Raw genomic sequence first — 16,318 nt, 5'->3', positions numbered from 1 at the left:
GTATCCCTGGCCTAGCATGGTGCTGTCGTCCCACATAGCATTCCATTTCCTCCCTGCATTGATGCAGAAGAGAAAACCCAGGCTGGTAAACAGCCTTTAGCCAGATCTACCTGAACCTCAACAATTCTTTCCAACGATAGAAACAATATTGTTTTATTTTGCTATTTGGCACCAAGGAATTTGGATGCCAGTCAATTCAGGTCATTCACACCAGCAGAAGCTCAAAAGACGGAACAAAAATAGGAAGTAAAGCCAAGAGACAGTATTAAATAGTGGTTAAAACAAGGGTGTTAGCATCAAAATAATCTGGATTTAGAAGGTCACAAGCTGAGTGGTCTTGGGCAGGTTACCTAAGCTCTCTGAGTCACAGTTTTCTCATCTGTAAAATGAGGACAAATATCTAAATCACAAAGTTACTGTAAGAATTCAATGAGGTACTCTGTAAAAGCATCTCACTTATTCATCAAGTGGTAATGAATACTGAGAATGTGCTGGAGCTGGGAAGACCGCGCTGAGCCAGGCAGGCAGGTCCCTTTGCCTACTCTCTCCCTCTAGACTGGGGCTACTATCTACTGGGGAACAAGTAATTACAATAAAAAAGAATGCTTGTTATAAGAGGGGAAGTTCTAAGGCACCACTAAGCTAATTTAGAGGTCAAAGTAAGTCCCATAATGGTAGTTATGAAATGGTAAGCAAATATATGTATTTAATGATATTGTGCCCTGCTTAGTTTGTCCTAGTTTTGCATCTCAACATCCTTCTATCTACCTCACTTCTCCCTTTTCCCCAAGATCACTGTAACATTTCTAGCCTAGCTTAGTCTTGAAGCAGCATTCATTAAGTCATTTTTTCTTATTAACTCATTCGTATCAAAGTATACATGACTACAAAGGTTTAGCATAATACTTTTGCATGCTACTAACTGCAATGTCTTCATTTTAAGCTGAAATTTGACATCACCTAAGGGGACAAGGTATCTGTTGAAGAATTTCAGGGTTTGATATTTTTTACCTTTAATTTTTTAACTTTTTAAAATAATTTCAGACTTACAATTAAGTTGCAAAAACAGTAAAAATGTTTCCATATACACTTCACCTAGCTTCCTCAAATGTCCACATCTTGCATAACCACAGGCAACTTACTGAAACTGTCAGAGGCGTGTGAACCAGAGCAGCTCCACCTTAAATAGGAGCTGGGTAAAACGAGGCTGAGACCTACTGGGCTGCATTCCCAGACAGTTAAGGCATTCTAACTCACAGAATGAGATAGGAGGTCAGCACAAGATACAGGTCATAAAGACCTTGTTGATGAAACAGGTTGCAGTAAAGAAGCCGGCTAAAACCCACCAAAACCAAGACGGCCACGAGAGTGACTTCTGATGGTCCTCACTGCTACACTCCCACCATCACCATGACAGTTTACAAATGCCATGGCAACATCAAGAGGATACCCTATATGGCCTAAAAAGGAGAGGCATGAATAATTCACCCCTTGTTTAGCATAGCATCAAGAAATAACCATAAAAATGGACAACCAGCAGCCCTCAGGGCTGCTCTGTCTATGGAGTAGCCATTCTTTTATTTCTTTACCCTCTTAATAAACTTGCTTTCACTTTACCCTGTGAACTCACCCTGAATTCTTTCTTGAGGGAGATCCAAGAACCCTCTCTTGGGGTCTGGATTGGATCCCCTTTCCTGTAACAAAACCAGAAAACTACCACTGATAAAATACTATTTAGGTTTTGACCTGATTGAGAGAACTGTTAAAAATTTGAAGGGAGAGAAGCAGGGCCATTTTTGACAACTGATTACTGGCCTTATGAGTGATTTAAAACAGTAGACAGTTCAGAACACAATTTATTTTTGGCTTTCAATGATGAAATGAAGGGGGAAGTATTTTACCTTCCCAATTTTCTTTTGTGTATATCAACATTGAAATTCCCACAGATTCCTGAGAGACACAAACTCAAGAGAGTCCTTATCTCAACAAACATTTAATCAATTTCGTACAAGGTACTAGGAGCTCTGCTGAACACTAGGGAACCAAAGATAAGATTTCCTATTCACTTGCGTGCCAGTACTCTGCCCATCTTTAGGAAGATTATCCCATTTAATCCTTACAACAATCCCAGGAGGTAGGAAATATTGTTATCCCTATTTTACTGGAGCAAAAAATTGAGGCTTGGAGAACTAGTAAGGGGACCAGGCAGCTCCTGGGTTTAATTTCCTTGCTAACCACAGTTAGTGCTACCGATATGCTTTCAAGTCTGGAGTAATATATTTATATATTAAACTGCTTGTCTTCATTTTATATAAAACATAATATATGCGTATTACCATAGAAATGGTTTAAAAAGAAAGGCAAATAGTTAATAGACCTTAAAAAGATGGGTACATTTAGACAAAAATTTGCCAATGGGAAGAGTTTCCCATGTTACTAAATGTCTTTCCCAGAGAGGTCATTGTATCTGTTAAAAGCATATCAAGATACACGCGTGCACACTGGAGTGGTACAGAAGCAGAGAAAGCCGGGAGTTAAGGTCCCTCAGCATGGTGTAACAATTCCGAAGTGCATCTATTTGTAACCACCCAGTGGGTTCACCTTGCCAGCTGCCTAGACAGAGCTGATTTACCAAGACTGGGAAATTGCAACGGAGAAAGACGGATTCACGCAGAGCCAGCTGTGCGGGAGACCAGAGTTTTATTATTACTAAAATCAGTCTCCCTGAACATTCAGGGATGAGTTTTTAAAGATAATTTGGCAGGTAGGGGCTTGAGAAGTGGGGAGTGCTGATTGGCCAGGTTGGAGATGGAAGCACAGGGGGTCGAAGTGAGTTTTTCTTGCTCTTTTCTGTTCCTGGGTGGGATGGGAGAACTGGTTAAGCCAGATTATCATTCTGGGTGGTGTCAGCTGATCCACTGAGTTCAGAGTCCGCAAAGTATCTCAAGCACAGATCTTAGGTTTTACAATAGTAATGTTATCTCCAGGAGCAATTTGGGGAGGTTCAGACTCTTGGAGCCAGAGGCTGCATGACCCCTAAACTGTAATTTCTAGTCTTATAGCTAATTTGTTAGTCCTGCAAAGGCAGACTGGTCCCCAGGAAAGAAGGGGATCTTTTCAGGAAAGGGCTATTATCAATTTTGTTTCAGAGTAAAACCAAAAACTGAATTCTTTTCCAACGGCTACGCTCAGGAGTGAACAAGACACTTTAAAGGTTAGAGGGAAGATAGAGTCGGTTGTAGGTCTGATTTCTTTCACTGTCACAATTTCCTCAGTTATAATTTTGCAAAAGCTGTTTTATATTCTCATCTTTCTGCTTTAATTCAAAGGGATACACAGCCTTGATATTTTAACAATATGATCCGATGGTTATTACACTGAGCAGAACTTTTTGTTGTTATTCCTTTCAAATGCACACTCTCAGTAGCTATAGCGTCTTAGCGAGTGAATGTTAACTTTTCTTTGGGGCCTGGAGGTGGCAGCTCTCAGAGCCGGTCAGAACCCTTCGATGCTAGGGCAATAGAGTAGAGCTTCAGTTTTCTCCACGTTTGCTGTGGATCCTACCGTATTTAAGGAAGTGGGTGGCTGATGATAAATCCATCCCCATTGGCAGCAAAACGACTCAATTCCAACCGACTTGTGAGGAGAGGCAGCATCTTTCCGAGGGAAGAGCAGCACGTTGTCCCCACATAGTGGGCAGGAGTCAGATGCGTGTGGACCTTGGGCCGCTGTGGGGTTCACCCAGATTTTAAATCAATTTTTAAAAATGAATTTGAATTTCAGATATCTGAAAGTTGGACCCTCTTTTTTTGAGAGCAGACGGGAAAGCGTGGGAAAAGGCGTTCCTTCCGGCTCGAAGAGAGGGAATACCCCCACGCGATCCCCCCCGCCAGCAGCCGCAAGAAGGTGGAGAAGATTCAAGAGTTGGGGGGAAAGGCCCTGGGCTAGACTCCCCTTCCAGTTCCCGCTCCTCTGCAAACTCCTGTCCTCTTGCCTCGGTCCCCTCGCGCGCAGGGGAGCGGGACGGAGGAAACTGCGGACTCCAGCCCCGACCATCCCGCCCCGCCGCGCTCCTCTGCGGGCCGAAGCTGCTGGCGCGGAGCCCCATTGCCGGCGGGGCAGGCGGGCGCGCGGAGGGCAGGGCGCGGGCCGGCGGGGCCTCGCGGCGCGTCCACATGTGGCGGGGCGGCGGGGGGGCCCGCGGCGCCGGGGGGGAGGGCCCACATCTCGGCGAAGTTCCCGGATGGTCGCAGCCTCCCGGCGCTGAGCGCTTTTCCTGCCCGCCCGGCTCAGCCCTGCGAACCCCGGGAGAAGTTTCCCAGAAAAAATGCCCAGCGCGGCGCGGAGCTGTGAAGTCGTCCGGAGCCGCTGCGCGGTAAGGGACGCATCGCCTCTGGCGCGACCCGGGTTCCGGACTCCCGGGGGCCATGGGGGACGCCGGGAGGGGCTGGGATCGACGGCGGGGCTCGGAAGCGCCGCTTGGCACCGGTGACGCGGGTGGGGCGGCTGGGGACGTCGAGGCCGCGTCCCCTGCGAGCGATGGGCGCGGGCGCGCGGCCTCGGGAGGGGCGCGATTGCAGGCCAGCGGCCCGCGCGTTCTGCCCCCCGCTGATGGCCCGGGGAGGAAGGGGCCGTGGACAGCCGGGGTCCCGCGCCTCGGGCTGGGCTCACCGCTGGGCTCCGCGCACCCGGGGCCGCCCCGTGGGGCTCGGGACCCACTATCTCCGTAGGTCTTGAGCAGGGGCTTCGCGGCGATGCCCTGGGGCCGCACCTACACCCCAGCTAGGACGGAGGGGGACGTTCGGGCATCCCCCGGGGCCGGCTCAAGCTCTGGCACCGCCCGCCTGCCTCTCTGTGGGAACCATGCCCCTCCCGCGCTCCAGCCGGCCTCCCTCCCGGCGCTCCCGGGCGGCCCGCTCGCCCCAGGTCGGCGTAGACTCGCGCGTTAGGGGTCTGCGTCGACCTTAGAGACATCTCCAGTCCCAGTCAGTGCTTTTCGCGCGGAGTGGGGACGGGGGTTGAGCGGGGGTGCTCCCCCGAACTCTCCAGAGACAGCTTCACTTCAGTCTCGCGTCCCCTACCTTTTTCTACTATAGATACTTTTCTTTTTAAAGAAAGAACTGTTAGCGTTGCGAGTGTCAGGGAAAGCAGCTGACCCAGTCGCTGTGAGCCTTTGTTAATCGCAAAGAGCTCTAAATCAGATCACTGGTGGTTGGTTAGACTTTGAGCTCTTTGCGATTAACAAAGGGTGTGGCTGTGTGAGGAACTGAGCCTGGCGATGTCTTCTGGTCCTGCTTAAATCCTGATGGAATATTCCTTCTTCAGCCGCGGGCTCCTGGCCTTATTCAGTTTTCTGGGAAGCCTCTCAAGTTGGCTCGGTGACCAAGTGGACTTGGTCCCTTTTACTGAAAAGCGTGTGTCCGTCCTGCCCCCTGGATCGTCTGTGGACCCCACCCCACTCCCATTCCTCCATCCCTGGCTGCGTGTAGCCCCAGACTCCAGTCTGGTGCAGCCGCAGAGCCCGTGAACAGATTCCACGCTGGGTGGGTTTTCTTTTGCCAGCTTCCCAAAGCAATTTCAAAACAATACTGTAGCTTCATTTTGAGTCGTTGATAGATTTTTCCATCTTCAAAAATGCTCATTTTTGTAATGGATAAAATAACTCTAAGAAATGTTCTACTTCAGTTTATAAACCACCTTTTAAGTTCTTGAGGTGAGAAAACCCTTGCTAGGCTATCAACACTCTGCCTATTAATCCCTTTGCAGTGCACACAGCACTGCCTTCTACTGTGACTGTGTGTGTCTACCTGCCTGTCAGCCCCACAAGGCTGAGTTTCTCGGGGACCTGGAGGTGCTATAGTCTGCAAATCCCAGCCACCTGTGAGAGCCCATTACCTGTTGAATGGAAATGTTCAGACTAAACTCTGCAGATGTTATGAAACCAGTTCAGTAGTATTGTCTTCCTCCCTGGGACTTACCCAACCCCTGCCATAACTTTGGCTCCATGAAAACACATCAACTCTTTGAGGTTGTGTGACATAGTGCAAAGAGATTTGTAAGCAAGGTAAGATCAAATTCTGGGATATTTAAAGAGAATGAGACTTTCCCCCTGGGGGGATTCATGCCTCCTTCTATTTGTTCATTTTAAAATTGTCTGTAATGTGTTCAATCACTTTCTGGTGCCCTTAGGCATATCATTACAATTTGAGCCTCACTTATCTCATCCAAGAAATGGGCTTGATAATCTTTGCTCTACATCTACTACAGGGTATGAGGATCAAGTAGGATAATGGAGTGTGAAGGAAGCAGCAAAAAGCAGTATGATACAGGGGCCATCCAGATACCATGCGGTGTGTAGCACCAAGACACGAAAGCTATAATGAGCAGAAAGGTGGGTGGTGAAGAGAGGGTAGTATGCCCTGACCTTGTACATTTACTGTCTCAGGTGCTATGGCCAGGCATGAGACCCTTTTAGCAGACAGTATTCATTACTGGGACTGTGTCATTGTCTTTGCTATTTCAAGGTGTTCCTAACTATGGTTGTAATTTTAGGAACATAGTTAGTTTCCATAACACATATTGAGGGAATAAATGAAACAAAAGTGCCTTTTATTTGTTGCTATAACCCCTTCACTTTTAAGCATCTGATATTTGTCATTTTACCTCCCAGGGCTGTAGTCTTCCTGAAGCCTTCCCTCCAGTGTGGTCTACTGAATTCTTAATGGTTTCCACACAGAGCTCTCTCTGCTGCTGTTTCCCAGCAAGCCACAATTATACCACGGTTCTTGAAGGCTTGGTAGGCTTATTTATCCCTTGTGGCTAGCAGGGACCCATGTCGAATCAGGTCACAGTTGGAATCAAGCCAGATACTCATTGAGCATTGTGGGTCCCTGCTAGAGGTTATAGCTATACTCTGTGCTAGGTAAGGGTAGAAAGGAAGATGTAGCTCAGAAAGAGATGAAGTCTGCACCTGAATGCTTACTTTCTGGTAGAGATGAGACATGGTTTCAAACAGCAGGTATGCAGGCAGAATTTGGTAAATAAGGTAAAAAAGGTACAGACCAAATACAGGGAATTCAGAGGAGTCCAGCTGGATGGAGGCACTCTTTCATTCGTTTGTCCACTTAACAAATATTTATTAAGTGTTTACTGTGTGCCAGGCATCGAAAGATTAATCAGCACATTCACATCGTGTCCCACCGTCTCTTCTCCAATTGAGGAACAGTTTAGGCTTCACTTCCCTGTGACAGATGAATACTTCCTCACTCAGCTCTAACTTTTGTTCGCTAGGGCGGACATTTGTCAGTTGTTCCTCACTCTGTAGGTATTATGGTCAGGTCGAAATAACTTAAGTCTGTCCCTTGTATAGTTTTGAGTAATGAAAACTCTAGGTGTACCAAAGCCCCCAGAATATCCTCAGTTAGTTGAGTGATGCTATTCTGCTTAATACACTTTAACTAGTATGCTAATCCTTAGCCATGGGTGTGACGAGAAGCTTATAAAGGTGTGATTCTATAAGTCTGCAGTAAGGCCCAGGAATCCATTTTTTGAAAGTTTCCCCAGGTGATGCTGATGTGCTACCAGAGGGCACAGTTTCCTAATGGGTAAAGCATGGGCCACTCCCAACACTGTCTTTTACAAATTCTTTGTGTCTTCACCTTCTTTTTTTTTTTTTTTTTTTCTTGAGACAAATTTTTGCTCTGTCGCTCAGGCTGGAGTGCAATGGCATGATCTCAGCTCACTGCAACCTCTGCCTCCCAGGTTCAAGTGATTCTTCTGCCTCAGCCTCCCAAGTAGCTGGGATTATAGGAGTGTGCACCACACCCAGCTAATTTTTGTATTTTTAGTAGAGATGGTGTTTCACCATGTTGGTCAGGCTGGTCTCAAACTCCTGACCTCGTGATTGGCCTACCTCAGCCTCCCAAGGTGCTGGGATTACAGCCGTGAGCCACCGCACCCGGCCCTGTATCTTCAATTTTGAAATGAGAGTAACACCCCTTCCGTAAAAGGATTGTTCTAAGGGTCAGATGAGGTGATGTATGTGAATTACTTAGCAGATTGGCTGGGACAGTGTCACTGCTCAGTATTTGTGGACTATTATTATTATTAGCATTAGCATTACATTTATCAGTGTTAGCCTGAACAAAATACTGTTGGCATTTCTTTCTCCATAGTAAATACCAAAAAAGCCTAAACACAGGAACTGCTTTCAATGTAAATTAACATAGAACAATAACCCATTAGCTGTCTGTAGTTTACCGAGTGTTTCATGTCAGTCATCTCATGTTTTAACAGCCCCCAAGGAGAGATCTCACTGAAAAGAATCTTAGTATTGAGGCACTGCCAGCCCGCAGTATCTGCTTACCCAGTAAAACCTACTCTGTTGAGGTTGTCTGGACAGATAAAGGATGAGGAAGCAAAAACCAGACTTGTCACTTTTCCTGGCCCTTTGACACTGGGAAATACCAGTTTAATGTGTTGTGGCAGCCACACAGTGGCCATCATCAGTGTAGAGATGACAGTAGATTAGACTGCATGAGATGTCTGATGTAAAACACCCAATAACACTTGGCCCCAGGCCAGGCTGCTTTGGTCACAACTACAGCACCCACGCCATGGAGTGAGGGTACCACTGCTTCTTCTCGTGGCCAGGGATCAGAAACTTTTGAGTCCTAGGATGCATGCTCAGCATTACTGAGATTGCAGGTCACAAATATTTGTTGAGAAGTCAAAAATGATAGACTATGCTAATAGTCAATAAAATAAAAATGTAGCTAAACAGGAGATACAATTAGCTACAATGTTTGTTAGCCTTGATAAGCAGGGTTCACATTGGAGGAACATGTTGCTATGTAACATTTTAGCATTGCTTACTATGGGTATATATATTTTTCTTCTTCTAATAAGCCATCTTTCCAGCATAACTAAATTTCTTCTTTTAATTTCCTTTTCTGTCTCAATTATATTAATTTAAGTGAATGAAATTCTTCAAAATTTTCTATGATCTGGCCCAAACATTTAAAAATATCTTTCCTTTCTTTCTTCCTTTTATTCTCTCTCCCTCTTTCCCTTTCTTTAACATTATCACTTACTATATGTTATTTGAGTCATTTGATATTCACTTACCCTGAGAGGTAAGTTCTGTTTATTTATGTGGAACCTGAGGCTTAGAGAACTTAGGTAACTTGCCCAAGGTCCCACAGTTAGTGACAGAACTAGTATTCAAATATGGAGCAGTCTGATTCCAAGCATCGCACCTTTAACCTTTAATTTCACCATCAGCCTTATTATGCACTACTTTTCATATACTGGGTTCCAGCTAAACTGCACTTTCCTTTCATATGCTGTTGCATTGCCATTCCTCGTCTCCACACTGCCCCTTCTCTTCATTTGTTTGTTGAATGCTATAAGAATCTTCAAATTGGTCAGGATTACTTGCAGAAAAGTCGAAATAATAGACTTTGCTAATACTCAGTAAAAGAAGAATGTTGCTAAAATTAACAGGAGACACAATTACCTACAAATTTCACTAGTTTAGGAGCTTTGATAAGCATGGTTCACGTTGTAAGAACATGCTTCTTAACAAGAGCCAAAATGTTCTCTTCTCCATTTGCTGATTCTGCCTTCTCTTAGTTTCCATCGCCATTGTTCTGGGCTTCACCTGTGGCTTGAAATTCACCCTGTCCTGTACTGCAGTCACTTGCAGGCATCTCTTCTTCCTTGTTAGATTGTAAGCTCTTTCAAGACAATCACTTTTTTAAAAAATCCTTTTGTATTTTCTCAAAACAGTAGATTCTTGTATAGTAGGTTGTCAATGTTTGTTAAAGGATGGTTTATTTCTTCCACTCTGTAAGATTTGAGTGAATTTTTCATGAAAGCCAAACAGATCTTTGTTTTGCAGAAGAGTATCTGGTTTCTGAAGATGCTAGCAAACAAATTTGATCCTAAGAGTGGTCCTTTACGATAAGTGATATATATATATATGATGACTTTTTTTTTTTTTTGAGACAGTTTCTCACTCTGTCACCTAGGCTAGAGTGCAGTGGTGCCATCAGTTCACTGCAGCCTCGACTTCCCAGGCCCAAATGATCCTCCTACCTTAGCCTCCCAAGTAAGCTGGGATAACAGGTGTGCACCACCATGCCTTATTTTGTTTTGTTTTCTTTTTTGTGGAAGTGGGGTCTCCCTTTTGTCTTGAATTCCTGGGCTCAAGCGATCTTCCTGCCTCGCCTCCGAAAGGGCTGGGATTACAGGTGTGAGCCATTATACCTGGCCACAATGTGACATTTTAAAATTCATATACATAATTAGCTTTTTATGTGTTCCAAATTAAAAAATAACCATGATTCTAATAATTAAGAAGTGGGAAGTTTTGTTCTTGTGGGGAAAGTAGAAGTTATTATTGTAGAACCTAAGAAGTGATATTTCCTGGTCTAATACCTGTATCTGATTCACTTCCACATAAATGAAGTTCAACTCTTTTGCCCAGGAGTTTTGCATCCCTTGCTTTGGGTGAGAAGAGGATGAAACCTAGAAAGAAGTCTAAGCAAGACCGGGTGTGGTGGCTCACTCCTGTAACCCCAGCACTTTGGGAGGCCAAGGTGAGAGGATGGCTTGAGTCCAGGAGTTCAAGAACAGCCTGGGCAACATGGCAAAACCCCATCTCTACACAAAATACAAAAATTAGCTGGATGTCATGGTACACACCTGTAGTCCCAGCTACTCAGGAGACTGAGATGGATCACTCAAGCCTAGGGAAGTAGAACCATGATTACACCACTGCACTCCATCCTGGGCAACAGAGTGAGACCCTGTCAAAAAAAAAAAGAAAGAAAGGAAGGGAGGGAGGGAGGAAGGAAGGGAGGGAGGGAAGGTGGGAGGAATATCACACTGTATCCCATAAATATGTACAATTATTATATGTTCCTTAAAAATAATAAAAGCAGCCAGGTGCTATGGCTGAGCCCAGGAGTTTGAGACCAGCCTGGGCAACATAGTGGGACCCAATCTCTGCAAAAAATACCCTCGTCCCCCCAAAAAAAGCCAGGCATGGTGATATGTGCCTGTAGCCCAGCTACTCAGGAGGCTGAGGTGGGAGGATCGCTTGTGCCTGGGAGATTGAGGCTGCAAGTGAGCCATGATCATGCCACTGCACTCCAGCCTGGGTGATAGAGTGAGACTCTGTCTCAAAAAATAAATAAATAAATAAAATGAAAGCAAAAAAAAAAAAAAAAGAAGAAAGAAATCAGGTAACCTCTCTTCCCCACACCTTCATGCCCATCCTCCCAACTCTTACGGCCCACCCTCCCACTCCTCCCCTAACACCCCCCCTCCCCCCCACACACAGAGGAAACAAACAAAAACAACGTCTTGTCTCTTAGAACTTGGAAAAGGTTTTTGTTAACCACAAGTCCAGGTGCTCAGTATTTGTAATTTATAGTCTTTGCTTCTATGTTTTTGCTGAAAATATGACTCTTTATCACTCTTTAAAAATTATATTGTACTGTTGACCAAGCATGGTGGCTCACACCTGTAATCCCAGCACTTTGAGAAGCTGAGGCAGGACGATCACTTGAACCCAGGAGATCGAGACCAGCTCGGGCAACATAGCAGATGCTGTCTCTACAAAAAATAAAAATTAGCCAGGCATGGTGGCATATGCCTGTAGTCCTTGCTACTTGGGAAGCTGAGGCGGGAGGATCACTTGAGCCCAGGAGTTTAAGGTTACAGTAAGCTATGATCATGCCACTGCACTCCAGCATGGATGACAGAGCGAGACCTGTCTCTAAAAAAAAAAATAAGTAGATAAAAATAAAAATTATATTGTAGTTGTAAATTTGTTCAGATTACAAAAGTATATGTACTTGCTATAAAGAAGACAAGTAAAATGGAAATATATAAAGAAAAGTTAATAAATTTTCTCCTATCTCCCTTAAATGCTGACCCTTTGAAGTAATCAATATTATCAATTCCTGAACTTTCTCCTTGCTTTTATAACTTTGTATAAGTATATATGCACATATATAGTTTTTTCTCCTAAAAATAGAATTATATTACATATTAATACATTATGCCACAATTGTGTTTAATATAATAAAGCATCATAGACATTCTCTCCAGAATAAAAAACTCACTTATGGCATGGCTGCTTAATATTCCACAATTTAACTATTCATGTTGTTTCAAGTTTTCTTTTACTACAACAGTTCTTCCTGCAACATCCGTGTGTGTGTGTGTGTGTGTGTGTGTGTGTGTGTATTTCAACCTGCCAACTAACAGAAGCTTTTTTATTTCTGTCTGAGTCTCTAAAGTAGTATTACTTTCCAAAAGCTGTAGTAATTCACAGTCTCACTGACACTATTTGAAAATATCTGTTTCCCCGTATCTTTGCCAGCGTAATTCATTTTAGAAGTATAAACTTTATGCTCTCTTTTTTCCTGTTTTGTTTCAAGTTTTCTTTAGGGGAGCACTTGTCACTGTCTCTACATTAAAAAAAAAATTCACTTATTTGAATTATTCTTGCCTGTCTTTTCCTTAATTTTATAATTTCTTAATCATAATACATATGATTTGTCTTCTAGAACTGAAAAAGAAAAGTTCATGGCTGGACTTACAGAGCTTAATTGTTCTGTATTGAAATAAAACAAAACACTTGATTTCTCTTTATAGTAAAGTAAATGTAGACCTTTCAATTCTAATTTTCCTCTTCTAAAAGTGCATTATTTAAGAAATTGTCTCAGGAAATATAAATGTTTTAATGGGAAAAACAGAAACTTACAAAATACAAAGATGGGAAATTTTAAAGGAGCTTTAAGACTGTAAAGCTGAGTTTCTCTCTTGAATCCGAAAATCTGAAGACAAAGGTTCTTTGAGAGCATTAGTTATAAGTTGTGCTGAATTACATAAAGAGGAAAAAGTGAATCATAGCAGATAGGAATTTAAACCTGGACTGTTGTTGAAAGTCCTTGCGCTCATTGCTCCTGCTTATTTTTCTGGGAGGTGAGTTTAGATTCTGCTTCTCATGTCCTTGCCGTTGCTGAGTTCATTATAAAATTATTTGTGTATAACTCCAGCAGTACATTGGTTAATCAGAAACAGCTGTACAACTGGATTCATTTATAGGAATGGAATAACTAAATCAATCAGCAAAATTTCTTGTATTTGGGTAGGTTGGGCCAACATTGTGCAGCCCAGAATAATAATGCTTTGTAACTAACCTGACACAGATGTCAAAAAGATTGCATTTGGGCAACAGAAGTTGGAACTGAAAATTAAGAAACCCTGTGAATGCTTGATGTCTGCCATAATAAAGTGTTACTCTTTTTTTTTTTTTTAATGTTAGTGTTTTCAAACTTAGGAAGATTCACTAAAGGAAGTCCTGTTTTAAAAAGAACATATCAGAGTTTTACCCTCTATGGGCTGGGTCCCTTGAATGAGGGTGAATTGTCCAGATCAGTGTCCCCTGAAAGTAAGTGCATACATTCTGCCAAACGTCCAGGATTGAAACAAGCCAAGGGCCCCATGCTGGGAAGAATGCCACAGACCAGGCAGGCAAATGGATGTCTCTGACTAGAGGGAGCCGCGCTGAATCAGGGAGAAGACAGAAGTTCCCAAGCAAGACTCAGGCTGAAGTTCTGACACAGCATGGTCAGAGGAGTTCCTCGAGATGATGTGTTCTTATGCAGAACCCAGAGGTCCATGGGGGCTGAATGAGTTTACAGAATGAAGCCCTGTTTGTATAGCTCTAAGCAGGCAGTGTTATGGAGACTTCAGTACAATGCGACAGGAGGTCTGATGAGAAAAGGAAAATCTCTAGACCCTGAGTCCCCATAGGGGACCCAATCCTAAGGGACCCTGAACCCTCCACCACTTGAAAATACAGGTGGGTTACTTTCAGTACCAGAAATCTGCCTGCCTCAACTAGCAGGTCCAAGTGCCTGGCTTGCTGTGAAGTGGAGCTAACCTTGGTAGGGAGCTGCATTACGTTTTAGCCAGTGGGGGCATAGTGAGGAACCAGGACCAGTTGGCACCTTTTCTCTTGCTGCATACCATGGTTTTGGCACTGGAATTTGTAAAAACTTGCATCTTTTTGAGGCCCCCATATGCTGATGCCTGAAGTCCGATGTCCTCTTGCCCACCTTCACATTGTCCCTGGTTTGGGATGTCCATCAATCCTGACAGATAGTGAAACCATCTTAAAAAATTAAGTTACTGCCAGGCGTGGTGGCTCACGCCTGTAATCCCAGCACTTTGGGAGGCCGAGGCAGGTGGATCACGAGGTCAGGAGATCGAGACCATGGTGAAACCCTGTCTTTACTAAAAATACAAAAAATTAGCTGGGCGCGGTGGCAGGCACCTGTAGTCCCAGCTACTTGGGAGGCTGAGGCAGGAGAATGGCGTGAACCTGGGAGGCAGAGCTTGCAGTGAGCCAAGATCGCGCCACTGTACTCCAGCCTGGGCGACAGTGAGACTCTGTCTCAAAATAAATAAATAAATAAATAAAATAAAAAATTAAGTTACTTTCAGGTTAAGACCTGATATTGACCAGCTCATTTACTGGATTCCTTGTGCATTGTGTCCTCTGTTAAAGGCAGAAAGGTAACATGAAAAGGGCAGTAAACAAGGAGTTCACCAGTTGTAGTCTAATCCCAGCTTTGTTGCCTAGTAGTCAAGCTGGCCTTGACAACAACACTATGCAGAAGTAGAGTAGAGAATCTGCAGGAACAGGGAGAAGATGGTGGTCAGCATGTCTGTGATGCCTCTGATGGGACACACCATTAACATCTCCACATAAGGTCCATCCTAACAATGCAATCAACGTTGTAACTTGTCATTCAGGCCTGAGGAGCCGGAGCCTGATATTTTACCATGCCTGTTTTTGACTAAGTATTTAATAAGGGAAAGACGTATATATCCATCACATTTCTCATTTAGCTAAAATAGTGTATGTTTAATATATAAAGATCAATTTATATTTTAGTGAACTCATGGAGTTCTTCGTTTATACTTGAATCTCACTGTATACTTGCTAAAGAAGGAATATTAGCTGAAACACTGAAGTCTTTCTATTGCACCGAGGTTGTTTTTTGTAATAGTATTTGTGGAAATGGGATTTGAGCCAGATGCTGTCCAGGTACACTGGGCAGATTTTATTTACATCCAATAAAAATCACACTACCTCACTATATGTAAGCACACATCGTTTATGTTCACTTTTATTCTGTATTAGTGCATAACCTTGAAACCATCTGTCCTCACCATCTATTATTAGGGCAACCCGCCCCCAATAATAATTAAACATTATTTCACATAGGTTATTTTCTATTTCCCTAAGTGTTGGCCAGTCTGAGAAATAAAGGGAAAGAGTACAAAAGAGAAATTTTAAAGCTGGGTATCCGGGGGAGACATCACATATTGGCAGGTTCCATGATGCCACTGAAGCAGCAAAACCAGCAAGTTTTTTATTAGTGATTTTCAAAGGGGAGGGAGTGTACGAATAGGGTGTGAGTCACAGAGATCACATGCTTCACAAGGTAATAAAATATTACAAGGCAAATGGAGGCAGGGCGAGATCACAGGACAGGGTGAAATTAAAATTGCTAATGAAGTTTCGGGCATGCATTGTCATTGATAACATCTTACCAGGAGACAGGGTTTGAGAGCAGACAACCGGTCTGACTAAAATTTACTAGGCTAAAATTTACTAGGCGGGAATTTCCTCATCCTAATAGGCCTGGGAGCGCTACGGGAGACCGGGGCTTATTTCATCCCTTATCTGCAACTGTAAAACACAGGCATTCCCAGAGTGGCCATTTTAGAGACCTACCCCTGGGAAAGCATTCTCTTTCTCAGGGCTATTCCTTGCTGAGAAAAAGAATTCAGCAATATTTCTCCTATTTGCTTTTGAAAGAAGAGAAATATGGCTCTGTTCTGCCCCGCTCTCAGGCAGCCAGACCTAATGGTTATCTCCCTTGTTCCCTGAACATTACTGTTATCCTGTTCTTTTTTCAAGGTGCCCAGATTTCATATTGTTTAAACACACATGCTTTACAAACAATTTATGCAGTTAACCCAATCATCACAGGGTCCTGAGGCGACATACATCCTCAGCTTACGAAAATGACAGAATTAAGAGATTAAAGTAAAGACAGGCATAGGAAATCACAAGAGTATTGACTGGGGAAGTGATAAATGTCCATGAAATCTTCACAACTTATGTTCAGAGATTTCAGTATAGGACAGGCGTAAGAAATTATAAAAGTATTAATTTGGGGAACTAACAAATGTCCATGAAATCTTCACAATTTATGTTCTTCTG

General features: G+C 43.6%; 1 protein-coding gene across 1 annotated transcript in view; it reads left to right on the top strand.

The window, feature by feature from the left end:
• The first annotated feature begins 4,208 nt into the window (after positions 1 to 4,208).
• WIPF1 (WAS/WASL interacting protein family member 1) overlaps positions 4,209 to 16,318 on the top strand; it is a 122,616-nt gene continuing 110,506 nt past the window's right edge. The window contains exon 1 of the mRNA XM_055289793.2: positions 4,209 to 4,375. The gene's annotated coding sequence lies outside the window, so the exon portion shown is untranslated. The remainder of the gene's footprint in view (positions 4,376 to 16,318) is intronic.

The sequence above is a fragment of the Symphalangus syndactylus genome, chromosome 8 (assembly GCF_028878055.3).
Source record: "Symphalangus syndactylus isolate Jambi chromosome 8, NHGRI_mSymSyn1-v2.1_pri, whole genome shotgun sequence".
In the NCBI taxonomy this organism is placed as follows: domain Eukaryota; kingdom Metazoa; phylum Chordata; class Mammalia; order Primates; family Hylobatidae; genus Symphalangus; species Symphalangus syndactylus.
This window is presented reverse-complemented; position numbering and strand designations above follow the sequence as displayed.